Consider the following 13,869-nt stretch of genomic DNA (forward strand, 5'->3'; position numbering starts at 1 on the left):
TTGTCTCTCTTTGTGCGTTTGTCAATTTGCATTCTGTGCAAGTAATGTTAAAGGATTGTTGTGTCGATTTATTACATGCCTCCGTCGTTTATCGAACGTCGCACGCTCCATAGGACCCAAAGGTAAGTCGTCGATGACGTCGTGGACCGCACAGTCATCATTTGATTGAAAGTGAACCAGAACAACTTTCAACTTCACAACTTTGAGATGTACAAACGTTGAAATTACATGTTTCGCATAGGAAATCCGGGTTTTAGAAAAAATTTAGCATAAAATATTGATAATCGCATCACAGCGGTTTAAATATATCAATGCGCCTTTCGACGATAAATATCGTTTCATATTTAATGGATTTTCGTCTAAGATGGAAATTAAGCATTTGATTATCATTTGCTAATAAACCTAAATATCTGAAGTGAAAGCTGTGTAAGAGAGGCATGTAATAAGAGTATTATAGCCCAAACAAGGGACTACGTACCCTCAGGAAACAGGAGACCATTTGCCTTTCTTACGTCGGGCAAATGGTCACCTTCCCCGGGCACATAGTCCCACGCTTGGGCTATAATATATTATGTTTAATGGTCAGTCATAGCTCTTGAAAAATATTCCAGTTTTTTATCTATTTGTAACATATGCCCAAAAAATTTAATTACTTCCGTTATTTTTCCGTCTACTCTATTTTTTCTTCGTCTATTTGTCATAATACTATACTATTATAACAGCCAATGTTCTGCCCTGGGCGTGAATTCCATTGTCCCATTGCGATAACAATTATTTTCGCGAAGCTGAACACCGGTCATCCTATAGTCTACAGAGAACAAAGCAAGAAAATGTCCCAGATATATTTGACCAAAAAGGTAGTGTTGATCCCCTGAAACAACAAGTCTAGAATAATACATGATGCCTTGATTATGCTAATTGATAGGAAAGGTCAGAGTTCACACTTGGACAAATTAGTAACGCTAAAAATTTTCCATCAAAGTTTTGGTGTCTGTCAGAGCTAATTATCGTTATAGCCAAAACTGCTTTTCAAACACGTACGGGTATCATATCATTGCCCAACGGGCATAAATATCACGTTTCCGCCTGTTCAGGCACGTGCAACGTCAACTGCAACACAAATAAATCGTAAAGGCTATAGGGCTTAACCTTCCCTTTGCAATTAAAGAACAAATAGCGTCATTATGTTCTTGTGTATGATAACAGTGAGCTTAAAGCACCTTTTAGAGTGTCTTTAATTGGCATTCAAAAAGTAAGGCAATCTGATATATTGTAGGCATCTTTTCAGATAGAGATATTTCATTTTTTGTTTTGTCAATTACTACCACATGAAGATTAACGAAAAATTCAAAAAACAAAAAATCAGCTAGTACTAACAAGCGAAAATTCGAGAAAGCATTATCAACCATACCTGGTTTAGACGTATCTAACTGACTGACATTGAACTTGAAATCTTGAAATCTAAGGATAAACAAACTAATGATAAGGCTGTATTGCTGTTTCACGAAAATTCGTTGCCACCCTCAAGCCAAGAAAGTAACTTGCTAATACAAATATATGCGCTGAAGCAAAATTACTGAGGCATTGTATGATGTGGACACGCGTGAGAAAATGTCAAGGAGATATTGTCTTGTCCTTGAAACGGCTAAATTGCGAACCGACGGGAGCCTTAATCTGCATCTAGTGTGTGATATCGCACATCAATCAACAATTATGTTAACGACCAAATAGGGCCAATTAGTAATGTCCATCACCAGAACAGGAGTTGATAACCCACTGACACTGCTGTCCTTACAAAATTTTAAAACACATTTGATTTTTTTCCCACAATTTTCGTTCTGTATGTCGACAACAGATTTCCCGGGGGAAAAGTATGCAGCTTGTCGATTCGGCCCATGCATGTGTAGACTGCATTGTTATTGTTGACAAGTGAATTCTGGTCCCGACTAGAATTCAAATGTAAACAATGAAAGTGCATTCTGTACGCACAGAGTCAGTCTCAGCGAGCCAAGTAAAGGGTGATTAAACGTCGTTTGGAGGTAGAACTTGAACAAGAACTTGCAATTGATAACAAAACAAACGTAGTGGAAATATCATCAGAAGTTACAGCTACTGGTCGTTTCACAAAGAATTTTATGCACATATATCTACATTGTTGACAGAAAGAGGCAAAATATCAAATGCACATCAGTAAAGATCGGCCAAGTTCCTGTTTGTATGTAAACGTTTGTGCTATATTACAATTAACTTGATACAAATGAAAATACCATTTCAACTGGCATTTCGCCTTTTTCAAGTGGCCATAATAGAAATGAATTGTTCAGAAAAAATACTGAAGATATCAATAAAACTGAGTGCAAATTTACAGGCATTAAAGGTATACTGTCACCTGTTCCAATTTTGCCCCAGTTACCATGGAAAGAGAAAATCTAACCAATCACAGATTTTAAGCGGTGGCCGCTTTTTAAAAACAGTGCCCTCACATAGGCATTTTGAATACCAAGGTATGCCCCTTTGACCATATATGGGCATATTTAGATTACAGATATTAGGACTTTCAAGTTTTACGAAATTATTTTGGCCTAAAATTGTTTTGGATGGTTTTGGAACTGGGGTTTTCACAGGTTTTCACAGGTTCAAATTTGTCAAAACGGCAATTGTATTTTCTCCCATATCACCAGGAAAGAGTGATACTGGTATCGGGCATCATATGGTAATATGATTCATTGCAAGCACTTGCGAGAAACAGGGGAAATCTATCTTGATTGAGAGCTATTACAGCGCTTTAAGGTAGCTACATACCTTATAGACATTTTTAGATTTTTATTTTTTCTCAGTTATAGAAGTTCCAAACCCAAGTAAAGCATATATTTTCTGAAATTTCTGGTATTGGGAAATCCGACCAGGTACAATACTTAGTCATTGTTTGCATAATAGTCACGTGACAAGCAATTTTGCTGAACCTTCGAAAAATTTAGCGAACATGCGGCACGATTTCCGGTTGAAAATTGTGCGTTGACAAGCCTTGGTAATACCATTCAAATCCGAGTCTAGGATTTCATTTACATGCCTTTGTTTTTTGTTATGCACTATTAAAGGTGTTAGACTTAGGTGCTTTTCAAGGAATTGTAATTATCGCGCCATATAATTTGAATTGAGACTCGGAGAAAAAATCGCAGACACAGATTTATTTCTAAGGCTTGTCGATGCATGAATTTCAACCGGAAATCTTGAAGTGTGTTCGATAAAGGGGGAAAACTAATTTTAAGAAACGCTTGTCACGTGACTATTATGCAAATAATGACTATGTACTGTGCACGGTCGGATTTCCAAATATCAGGGCTTTCAGAAAATATATACTTTATTGGGGTTTTGGACTTCTATAGCTGAGAAAAAAATAAAAATCTGAAAGTGCCAATAAGGTAAGTAGATACTTTAATGCAGATGTATACGAGCATACGGGAAGTCTTGTAATTAGAGCGCCATTCTGTCGTTGAAACTGTAGCCCTGTGCAGATGAAGAGATTCATATACGGACGAACCAAACCATGCACTATAACGCTATAAAGACAATTCCATAAACACGAAGCATACTAGGGGCCCTCATATACAGCATAAGGCAAGAATAAGGAGGACACTAAGTGCTAAGAACACTTCAGGAAGTTGTGCTTGACTTGCAAACTGGAGTCACTGCAATACGTATATTCACATTTTAAGTCAGCGATATTGATAGAAGCGGCGGCGGAAATGAATATACATTTATCTTAAGTTTGCTCTCATTACAGACTTGGATAAATCGCTCACATGTGAGTCTTGACGTGCTCTGTGAAAATTAATGAGGTTTGTCAGGGTATCTTTATGCTAGATTTTTAAACCATGTGTATTCTGGCATTTTAAAAAGTCGCGTTGCTGACTGCATATATTTGAGAAAACTCAGTTGGCCTAACAAACCTAAAAATGTTTGCAAAGCAGTAAGTAAAATGTACATCCATTAGAAACTGTACTTCCGACGGTCGTTTGTCCATGGTGAGGGAGGGGGGGGGGTACTTGTGACCAACATTTTAACGAGAACAGTTGTAACAAGTAACGTTACCATTTCTATATCTGATTTCAATCAGATCGGGATAACGGGAATTGGCATTCGACTTGCTACCGGGACGAAAGTTTTTAGCTCCCGCAAAGTACTTGTTCTCGTGGAAACAGGATCAGTTGCAGCAGAGTCATCCCGAGTAATAGCCGACTAACCGATTTTTGCGATGTTGTTCACACCGGACAAGAATTAACAACTAGACCGGACTGAAATCGTCACTTCCTAGGGAAGACGCAGAGGACAAAAACCGCACGTCGACTCGATCATTATGCTACAGGGTGAAAACCGACATTGCAGCAAAATTTTGACAGATTAGTGTGTAGATTATTACACTGGAATGGTCTCTTTCAATGAACACAGCGCTCAGAAAACACATGCAAAATTGCTTTGTTCCACTTCTCAATATCGCACCTATACATCTTTCTCAACCTCCGGGTATGACTACAAAAAGCACGTTCCTTGCACAGACTCATATTTGTTCAAGCAGAGCAAGATTGTGTTATTATGATGGCTTCAAGCTGCCGTCGACAGGGAATTACTACCATTTTCAGTAATAGAGCGCGAAGCCACTGCAGTGAAGTGCAATAAAAAATGCTCACACTAATTAGTTTCAGCTGTAGCCAGCTGGCAAAGTCGACAACATTGTACGTCCCATGCAGTCAGTTTGTCTGGGGAAGTTGAAATAAAAAAGATTTGTACATGGACCAGTGCATGGTAATGTTACATTGTCTCTTAATCTTGAACACAGGGTGCCAATCGTAAACTCTCATTTACAACTCGAGCCTCAGACAGAGCTAGTTTTGCCTTTGTACAAGCAGACTTTTTGATCTTCATCAAGTAGCCTTGTTGAACACCAAAGTGGCCACGGCTACAGCTGAAACTAATTAGTGTAAGCAATTTTATTGCAGTTCACTGCAATGGCTTCGCGCTCTATTACTGCAAATGGTAGTACTGAGCAGGTCGGCGACGGACATTACCCATTGTATTACAATTCGCAGACAATGAATTAAAAACCAAGTGTGCATTATGGTTTGTTAGGATAGTCCCGTCAGGATAACATAGATAACTGATGCAATATTTAGAGGGGAGAATCTTTGACAAAATGTAAGAATATTGAAATATGTCGAAAACCGGTGTCACATTCTTGATTTCATGATGATATAGTCAAAATATTTATTCCTCTATGAACATGATTGACCATGCGTGACGTTTTTCTAAGTCAACATATGATCCCCAAAAAGTTATATACCAAAAACGACTTGTGAAGTTTGAGAGCCCAATATCTGTCCTCGGGGCGCATTCTACCTTTGAAGCAAATGAGTCGGGAATGTGGAAATTTCTTCTGATCATCATACTTATTTTCCATTACCTACTATATATGCAACAACTTTAAACTCGTGACACTCTCCCCCAGTCTTTAAGGTTGCGACACTCAGCGACAGATATTGGACTCTTAAACTTTTGCATAACTATTTCGGTCTACCACTTGCGGGGGTCTCTTTTGACAGCCATGAAATAAACAAAGCTTTCACCGGCTTGCTTATGTGAAAATCGAAAATTTAATTTGTTACCTATAGAGTTATCACCGAGATAGCGACCATTTTGAGTTCAAAGAGTAGGTAACTAATTGGTTGTTTTTCCAGTACAACATTGTGCACGGTTGATTTTATCCTCTTTCTCGAAAGGGGATGATTTAAACATTCCTAGCGGAAAGTTCGAGTAGAAGTTTATTAAGTCTGTCAATTTTGAGGCGCGTACTCTCTTAATGCCTTTAGTGAAAATTGACGATGGCAAAGCGCTCACGAAATATTCTGCTATTTTGACAAATGATGTTACGTGTTGATTATATAACAATTTTTTTTACAAATCTCTCACTGAACAAACTGTTGTGTCTATTGTGGTTTACCTCTCTAAAGACAAGTTAATGTTTGTGTTTTGTTTTGTATTTTGGGGGTTTATGACTAATGAAAAGATCAATCGATCCATCGATTAGTTGATTGATAGATGGATCGATAGATCGATCTGTTATCACATTGTCTCGTATTTAATTTTCTTTTTCTTCTATTTAATTTTTTCCGTTTCGCTTAAATTGCTTCAGTCTGCAGCAAAACAATCGTGTTTCGACTGCTTCATAGTAATACGAACGACTAAGCTGATCTCAATGTTGTCAAACTACTGGAATTGGTTAGGGAAGTTGTTTTTAGTCTTGCTATTAATATAGTAGCTATACAGTTTAGTTGTAGTTTGGTAAAATTCAAAGAGATGGTACAAGTACTGATAAAACAAAGGCAGGGTAATTTGCGGCTGTTGGTTTACACTGAGAACCCTACCGAGAAAGAAAACTATTATGTGTACGTATCGACTACAATTCAGACAGAAAGTATGGTTGTTATACCCAGATTAGAAACAACTTTCCAGACCCATTCCAGTAGCGAAGCAACATTTAGATTAAGTCGTCCGTTCGCATACAACAAAGGTTATACAGGGCGAGTCGTGGGAATACTTTGCTTTGCTTTTAGGATTATCACAAAAACATTTGCTGTGTTTTAACAACTTAAGGTGGTTGGAAAGGCTGGAGCGTCAGTTATAAATTTCAATAAAACTATTAAAATATAAAAGTAGTCAACAGTCTCTGTGGAATAAAAAAACTAGACATTTGGGCTCAAAGGCATTGCAGAGTTATAGCCTGTTGAAACTTCTGAAAAACTGACCAAATAAGAAGAAGTTGGGGGGTCCTTAGTGTATTAACTATGGTAGAGGTCCCCTAGCTTTTAATAAAATGTTTGAAAAGGGAAAGTCATTATTTGCTGTTTTTCAGGAAAATTTGACAAGGCGGTGCTGGCATTCAGAGTGAGTGACTGCTATTGTAAATGCATTTTTAGATTCTTTGAGTGTCAAAAAGGTGTCAAAAGTGAGATTAACCAAAAAAACTGCTCTATGACTTCAAAAGAGGGGTGCAAATATGGCTTGTTTTCAACATTTTTGACAGAATAACAGTTTTCCTACATAATTGTATACCAATTTAATCCAACTTTGAAATGAGATATGGACATGGAATTTTTACAGCCTATTAACAAGGTTACAGATAAGATTTGTACGGCACAATTTTCCTGTATTTGAAGTACTTTTTGAAAAATCACATTTTGAAATTTGAAAGAATTTTTAATAATTTTTTGATATATAAACCCATGTAAAATCATAAAAACAAATTTTACTTACAAATCCTGCCGTACAAATCTTACAATAAATAGTGTCAACATATTTATAACTAATTTGGTAATATTAATACTATCCAATTATTATAAAATTCAAATATGTAAAAACAATATGAAAAATTAAATTTTAATATTTACTGGTGTCATATTTCAAAATCATGGCTGCAAATATACAATTTTATATTCTTTGGACAAAATATTAACTAAGGGAGTTATCCTGAAAATTTGAACTAAATATCTTGATTCTAACACTTGAAATTTGACATTAACTCTGAGAAAAGAATTGGTGCAAAAATAGCCTTTCGGACCAGCTACAAAACTAAACTCCTTTTTTTCCTCGGGGCTGTTTTCGGCTCTAACTGACCAATTATGATGCCGCAATCACCGACAGCCAACATCGCAATTTCGCACACATACTGGATACGGTATCGATATTAAATATCGAATTAGCCAAAGAATATGAATGATGTATTCGTACAATTGACGGTTTTTCCATGTTATTGAAAATCTCCATCGGGGTATTTGAAAAAGGTAAGCATATCAGTGAATAATATACAGGAACCTAATGTAAATGTATTAGTGAATCTGCTATGCGTTTTTTCTATCAGTACGACTACTGCGATGTCTTCGTAATCATAAGATGTGACTTGACGTGAATAGCAATACAAAGGATAAAAAGGAAAGAAAAACCAATATGTTGTCTACTTAATATATTGACTTGGCTTGCTTACAGGAGCAACTTGCAAAATTAATGAATTTTGATTACAAGGAATTCAATTCAATAATGATTCCATATTTACCTGTAATTCAGTCCCATGATGAGAGTTACAATGTAAAGACTTATTGTCATTTTGATATACTGATGTTCTAAGTAACGAAATTTTAGAACCGGTCATGTTGAAAACTTTTTTCCAAGTCCTCCCAACTCAGAACGTGTGTCGATAAAACACTTTGTTGTGTTGTATCTTGAGTTGATCCCGCAGGAATACTTACTAATTAGGTTGCATTTCCAAAATTGATGAAATTCGATTCGTGATGTCTGAGTAATATCATAGGAACAGTATACTCCAAGTATTTGTAACTCTGAAGGTGTAACTGATTGATCATGAAAAAACGAAAGATACAGCAATCATTTATATTCAGTTAGGTTGATAAATACTTTGTTGGTTGACTGATACATTATCAGTTGATTTGAATCTTTATTCTTTGACTTGGCTACGTTATTGGTTGATTTGATACATTATTGGTTGATTTGATACATTATTGGTTGATTTGATACATTATTGGTTGATTTGATACATTATTGGTTGATTCGGTACGTCATCGGTTGATTTGATACGTTATTTTTCCCTTGGCTACATAATTGGTTGATTGATACGCTATCGATCTCTTAGCCTATCTATCCGTCGATCGATCTACTATCTATCCATCGATATATATATAATATATATATATGTATGTATATATGAAATATCGTTCTATCGATCATTCAATCATTCGATCTTTCAATCGATCGAGAGATCGATCGATTGATAGATAAATGCATTGATCGATCGATCAATCTGTCAATTTATCGATTGCTCAATGAATAGATCGATGGATCGAGGATAGACCTACCCCTATGAATCTATTCCTATGAATCAATTGATCCAATACGTTATCAGTTGATTTGATACGTTATCAGTAAATTTATTGATACGTTATCGGTAAGGTAAATTACTACGTTATCGGTTAATTTTTACTACTTTTCTGTTAGAAAAAAATACTGCGTTATTGGTTCGTTCCTAAGTTATCGGTTGATTTGATACGTGATAGGTAAATTTGTGACTACTTTATCGGTAATTACTACGTTATTGGTTGTAACAGGCCTTGGCTGGTCGCGTTTTGCACTCAAAATTGCAACGGGTAATCTGCTATAACAAATGAGGAAAGTAAATCCCGAAGGTGACCAAGTGATTTTCTTTTGTCAGACTCAGTGGACCTAATAATAGGAAGAGGACTTTATGAGACCCTGGGTCAAAGAGCATGCCCTTGAAAGCCTATGCTAGGTATCACGGCCCTCGATCGAATTCGACCTCACAACGTACGGTACCTATAGTCACCTAGCGAAGACATCACAATAAAAATCGCTCGGCTGATCCCCACAAGAACAGTGTCCCGTTGCTATTACAGACGTCATCCTCTTGAGCATGGTGCTGGCAGAAGGAAAAATAGACAACACCTGGCAATGTGCAACATTTATGTAACATCTGTTTATAAGAAATAAAGGCTCTGAGCGGCTACTCTGCTTCTGTATATTCCGATGTCCTCTCGCTAGCTATTCCCCGAAGGGAGACGGTGAGAAGTAATAATCTTCTCACATGGTAGTCTGACTTCAAAATAATCAATTTACCAACAGCAAATATGATAAAATTACCTTGTATTGGGATTGCCGCATATACCAAGATATGTATTACACATTATGAACACTCTGCAGGTGTCTGCTTGGTATTTATTTCTGTCTGCAGATAAAATATGCCATTGTAAACACTCTTGAGTCGTTTTTGAGAAAGAAATGTTTCCACTATATGTGATGAAGAGATTCATACTGCTCTGAGTAATCTAACAGAATAAAGCGCGACAGACTAAGCTTGGCTTGTTAAAGTGAAAAATAGTAGTGTATAATATACCTACAGGATTTGAATATTCATTGCAAAGGATGGGCAAAATGTTCCTTCAAGTTCATCAGCGCAGCTATGGGGGCAGAAAAAAAACGGAAGAATTCTGGGTAATGGCTGGGAGAAAGCTGGGCCACGAGTTAAGGTAGTTAGAGAAACAAATTACCCAAGATTTCCCGATATTTGAATTTCAAAATGGCCGCTATCCCTGTGTTAACTCTATGGAGAAAAGTGAAATTTTCTAATTTCAAAAAACTAAGTCGGTGAAAAGTTTTCTGACACCAAGAGCTTTAAAATGAATCCCTCACAAGTGGTAGTTCAGAAAAGAATTGTAAAAGTTTGAGAGTCCGAATATCTGTCCCCGAGGCGCGTTCTACCTTAACATCATGTTAGTGTAGTGTATATGTGTAATGATAGAGAACGGACAATCCCATCAACGATTTTGCAGACAACATGATGAAAGGTGAAAAGTGATTTGTCACCGGGATTTCCTGCCCTCTGATTGAATGGATGTATGCTTTATAAAAGTGTTTTTCCAAAATTAATGGAAAAATACATTATTGACGAAAGATACCCTAGATTGCAATTACTATTAATCCACGTATGATAATTATATAATTCTTCACCATCACTATGTTGATGTTTACTCTTATAATTATTATTGCTTTTGTTGTTGTTGCGTTGTTGTTGTTGTTGTTGTTGTTGTTGTTTCTTGTTGGTCTTTTCCTTGTCTTTATAATCATCATCATCGTTATGATCGTGTCTATTATATTCGAGGTATCATCACGGTTTTTATTCCCGTCGTACAAAGCTGCTTCATAATCGAAGTAACTGATCTAGGCCTGATCAAATATAGCGGTTACGTCAGCATGATCTGCATCGGAAAAGTTACAAAAACTACCGTCGGACATATTCCTTTATCCGGACTTTCCTCCTGTGTGTTGAATAAACCATGGTTTTGTGTTTAAATGTCAAACCCCAAGAGGCAATGCTGATGCGTGATTTTCAAAAGGAATATCGTGGATTCCAGTCGGACTATTTCGGATGATATGATATAATGAAAGACTGGTTAAAATACAGTGAAGAGTGTTCCAGGTTATTAGTTTCTGTCGTTCGATTCATCACCAATAATCACGCACGCGCACACTCTTTCAGAGGGTAGTTCTCTCAGCTGTAACGTAATCTTCTTTGTGGATATTCCAAACGACATTTATAATGTCTCCGCTTCGAGGATTTAGGAAAAACAATCTTCTTTGCCAGGTAGGACGTACAATGAAACGACGTCCGTAGATAATCTGACTCCATAGTTACGTAAAATGTTTATAACACGCTATTATTTTCAGTTCTTGCAAGCTGGTCGTCTTCACGTCTTCAAAACACGCGTCGGCTGACAAACGTCCATGGCGCGCATGAAAAAGCATCGGGAGGAAAAGCTGTCTGGCGTCGAGATGAGATTTTGATGTCTGCTGCGCTAAAGCCATGGGCGCGAACAACATTTCCAGGATTGTCATTGGATCGAACTTTGCGAAAACTGTGGACGTATCATAACATTTCCATTAATTTTGTTCTTTAAAGCAAAATTTTAATGCTTTTCCCAACGAATGTTGTAATGTAAAGTAATAACCGTGCCAATATAACGCATCGTGCATGGATACAATGGGTAATGTCACAATATATATATATATATATATATATATATATATATATATATATATATATATATATATATATATATATATATATATATATATATATATATATATATGTTATATTATATATATGTATGTATATATATATATATATATATATATATATATATATATATATATATATATATATATATATATATTTATATATGTGTGTGTGTGTTTGTGTGTGTACGTAAGTACGAACGTGCGTAAGTACCTACGTACGTAAGTACGTACGTACGTACGTACGTACGTACGTACATACATACATACATACGTACGTACATACATACATACATACATACATACATACATACATACATACATACATACATACATACATACATACATACATACATACATACATACATACATACATACATACATACATACATACATACATACATACATACATACATACATACATACATACATACATACATACATACATACATACATACATACATACATACATACATACATACATACATATGTACGCACAGACAGACAATTATGTTCTGCCATCATGATTCAAGACATTATTATTAAAAGAGAATGGGTTTTATTAAAGAGAGTTTGCGAATTTCTCGTTTTACCCGATGCCATTGCCATCTTAATAATTATCTTTACGTACTTGATTATTATTTTGCCTGAAAGAACGCAACAAAGACTAACACTGCACGCGTCCTTGACATTGAAATCAGTCGATGGAAAACCCGCATCAACTCGGGGAGATTTCTCCCGAACAGTTTGTAATGGTTTCTTAATTCTGGTCATTAAAACGTTTTTGGAAATCTCCGGAAATTGCCTATCGCTACAACCCGTGTACTGGATTCATAGATAAAGCATACATGTTCATACATCGCACCCTCCAGATATGAGTCTTAACTCGCATCGCTACAAGGTTAAATTATGAATTACTTACTAATGCCTTATTAAATTGGAAACTTGATAAACTTGATAAGCTAGCTGCGAGGTATTTTTGTTAGTTTTAAACTTACAGGCAGTGGGCGTGTTTCCTCTTTTCCTCATTGCCGGAAAGATATCAATAATTTGTTGTGATAATTCAGTCATATGCCATACAATACAACTTGCATAATTCATTACGTCATTCAAGTTGACTTAGGTCAGAAAGAATTATTCAGTTGTAAGTGAGACGCTTCTGCTACAGCCAATTTGGATTTTGGCGGCAAATATATACTTTCGCATTTATCTAGTTTTACCAGTAATCACATAGAAAAAGTGTTTCTTTCCTAACGCCATGAAAGACTATGTTTATAAACTGCTGTTCTTTCATGTAAGGTCGATTTATTCAGATAGAAGGGAATATTTGCTGTTAAAAAGGCCACCAGTCTCATATCCTGGCCACAATAAAACATAGTAGACTAAAGCTACGGACCTACATAGAATGCAGAAAGCCAGACAATGGTAAAAATATGTGCCCTCCAGGCAAGTTAAACGGAAGCATAGGTGCGCTTCACGTTTTCTTCAAGAATAAATGTACCGGTGCACTTCCTACTCCGAGCGTGTGGCTCATTATTTATCATCCCACGCTCGTTGAAGAGACTTTGTTAGCATCAGAAATGAAATATCACCAATTCTTTATTTGCCCAGGGATCGTATACATCGTACCTGTTCATAATTACTTCTAAACTGCGACCCAACGCGCACCAGGAAACGCCTTTCACTGGAGTTGCCTCTGGCGTGCATATGACATAATATAGGATTCGCTCAACTCCTGGAAGTTCCATATTATCTCCGATCCAGATTGCTTGTTTGTTCTTCATTTAATGTGTTTTTGAAATGAAACACAAACTACTGTATCGTAAACGACGCAATGAATTTAAAATTGTCTTGAGCAAAGTGCAATCTGTTCTCCTTCATAATTAAGGATGGAAATTCTCAGAAGGCATGCAAACTTTTAGATTGAAAACGCTAAAAAATCATCGCACATCTCAAAATTAACGATGAAACATTTCCTCGGGCAAATTAGGTTGTAAATAACCCAATCTTTCATAATCAAGAAAACAATTTCTCACGTATCATGCAAGGCTAATGAACAAGAGGCGCAAATTATCTCACTTCTGAAAATGGCTGCCATTTTCCTTGCGAGCCCAAATGTTTTTGCCCAAATTATTTCTGTTCTCTGCAGGTTTCAAAATGAGTTCACACAAGTTGGACACCAGTGTGAATAGTTGCATATTTTGAGAAAGCATCAGT

Source organism: Ptychodera flava, chromosome 7, assembly GCF_041260155.1.
Source record: "Ptychodera flava strain L36383 chromosome 7, AS_Pfla_20210202, whole genome shotgun sequence".
In the NCBI taxonomy this organism is placed as follows: Eukaryota; Metazoa; Hemichordata; class Enteropneusta; family Ptychoderidae; genus Ptychodera; species Ptychodera flava.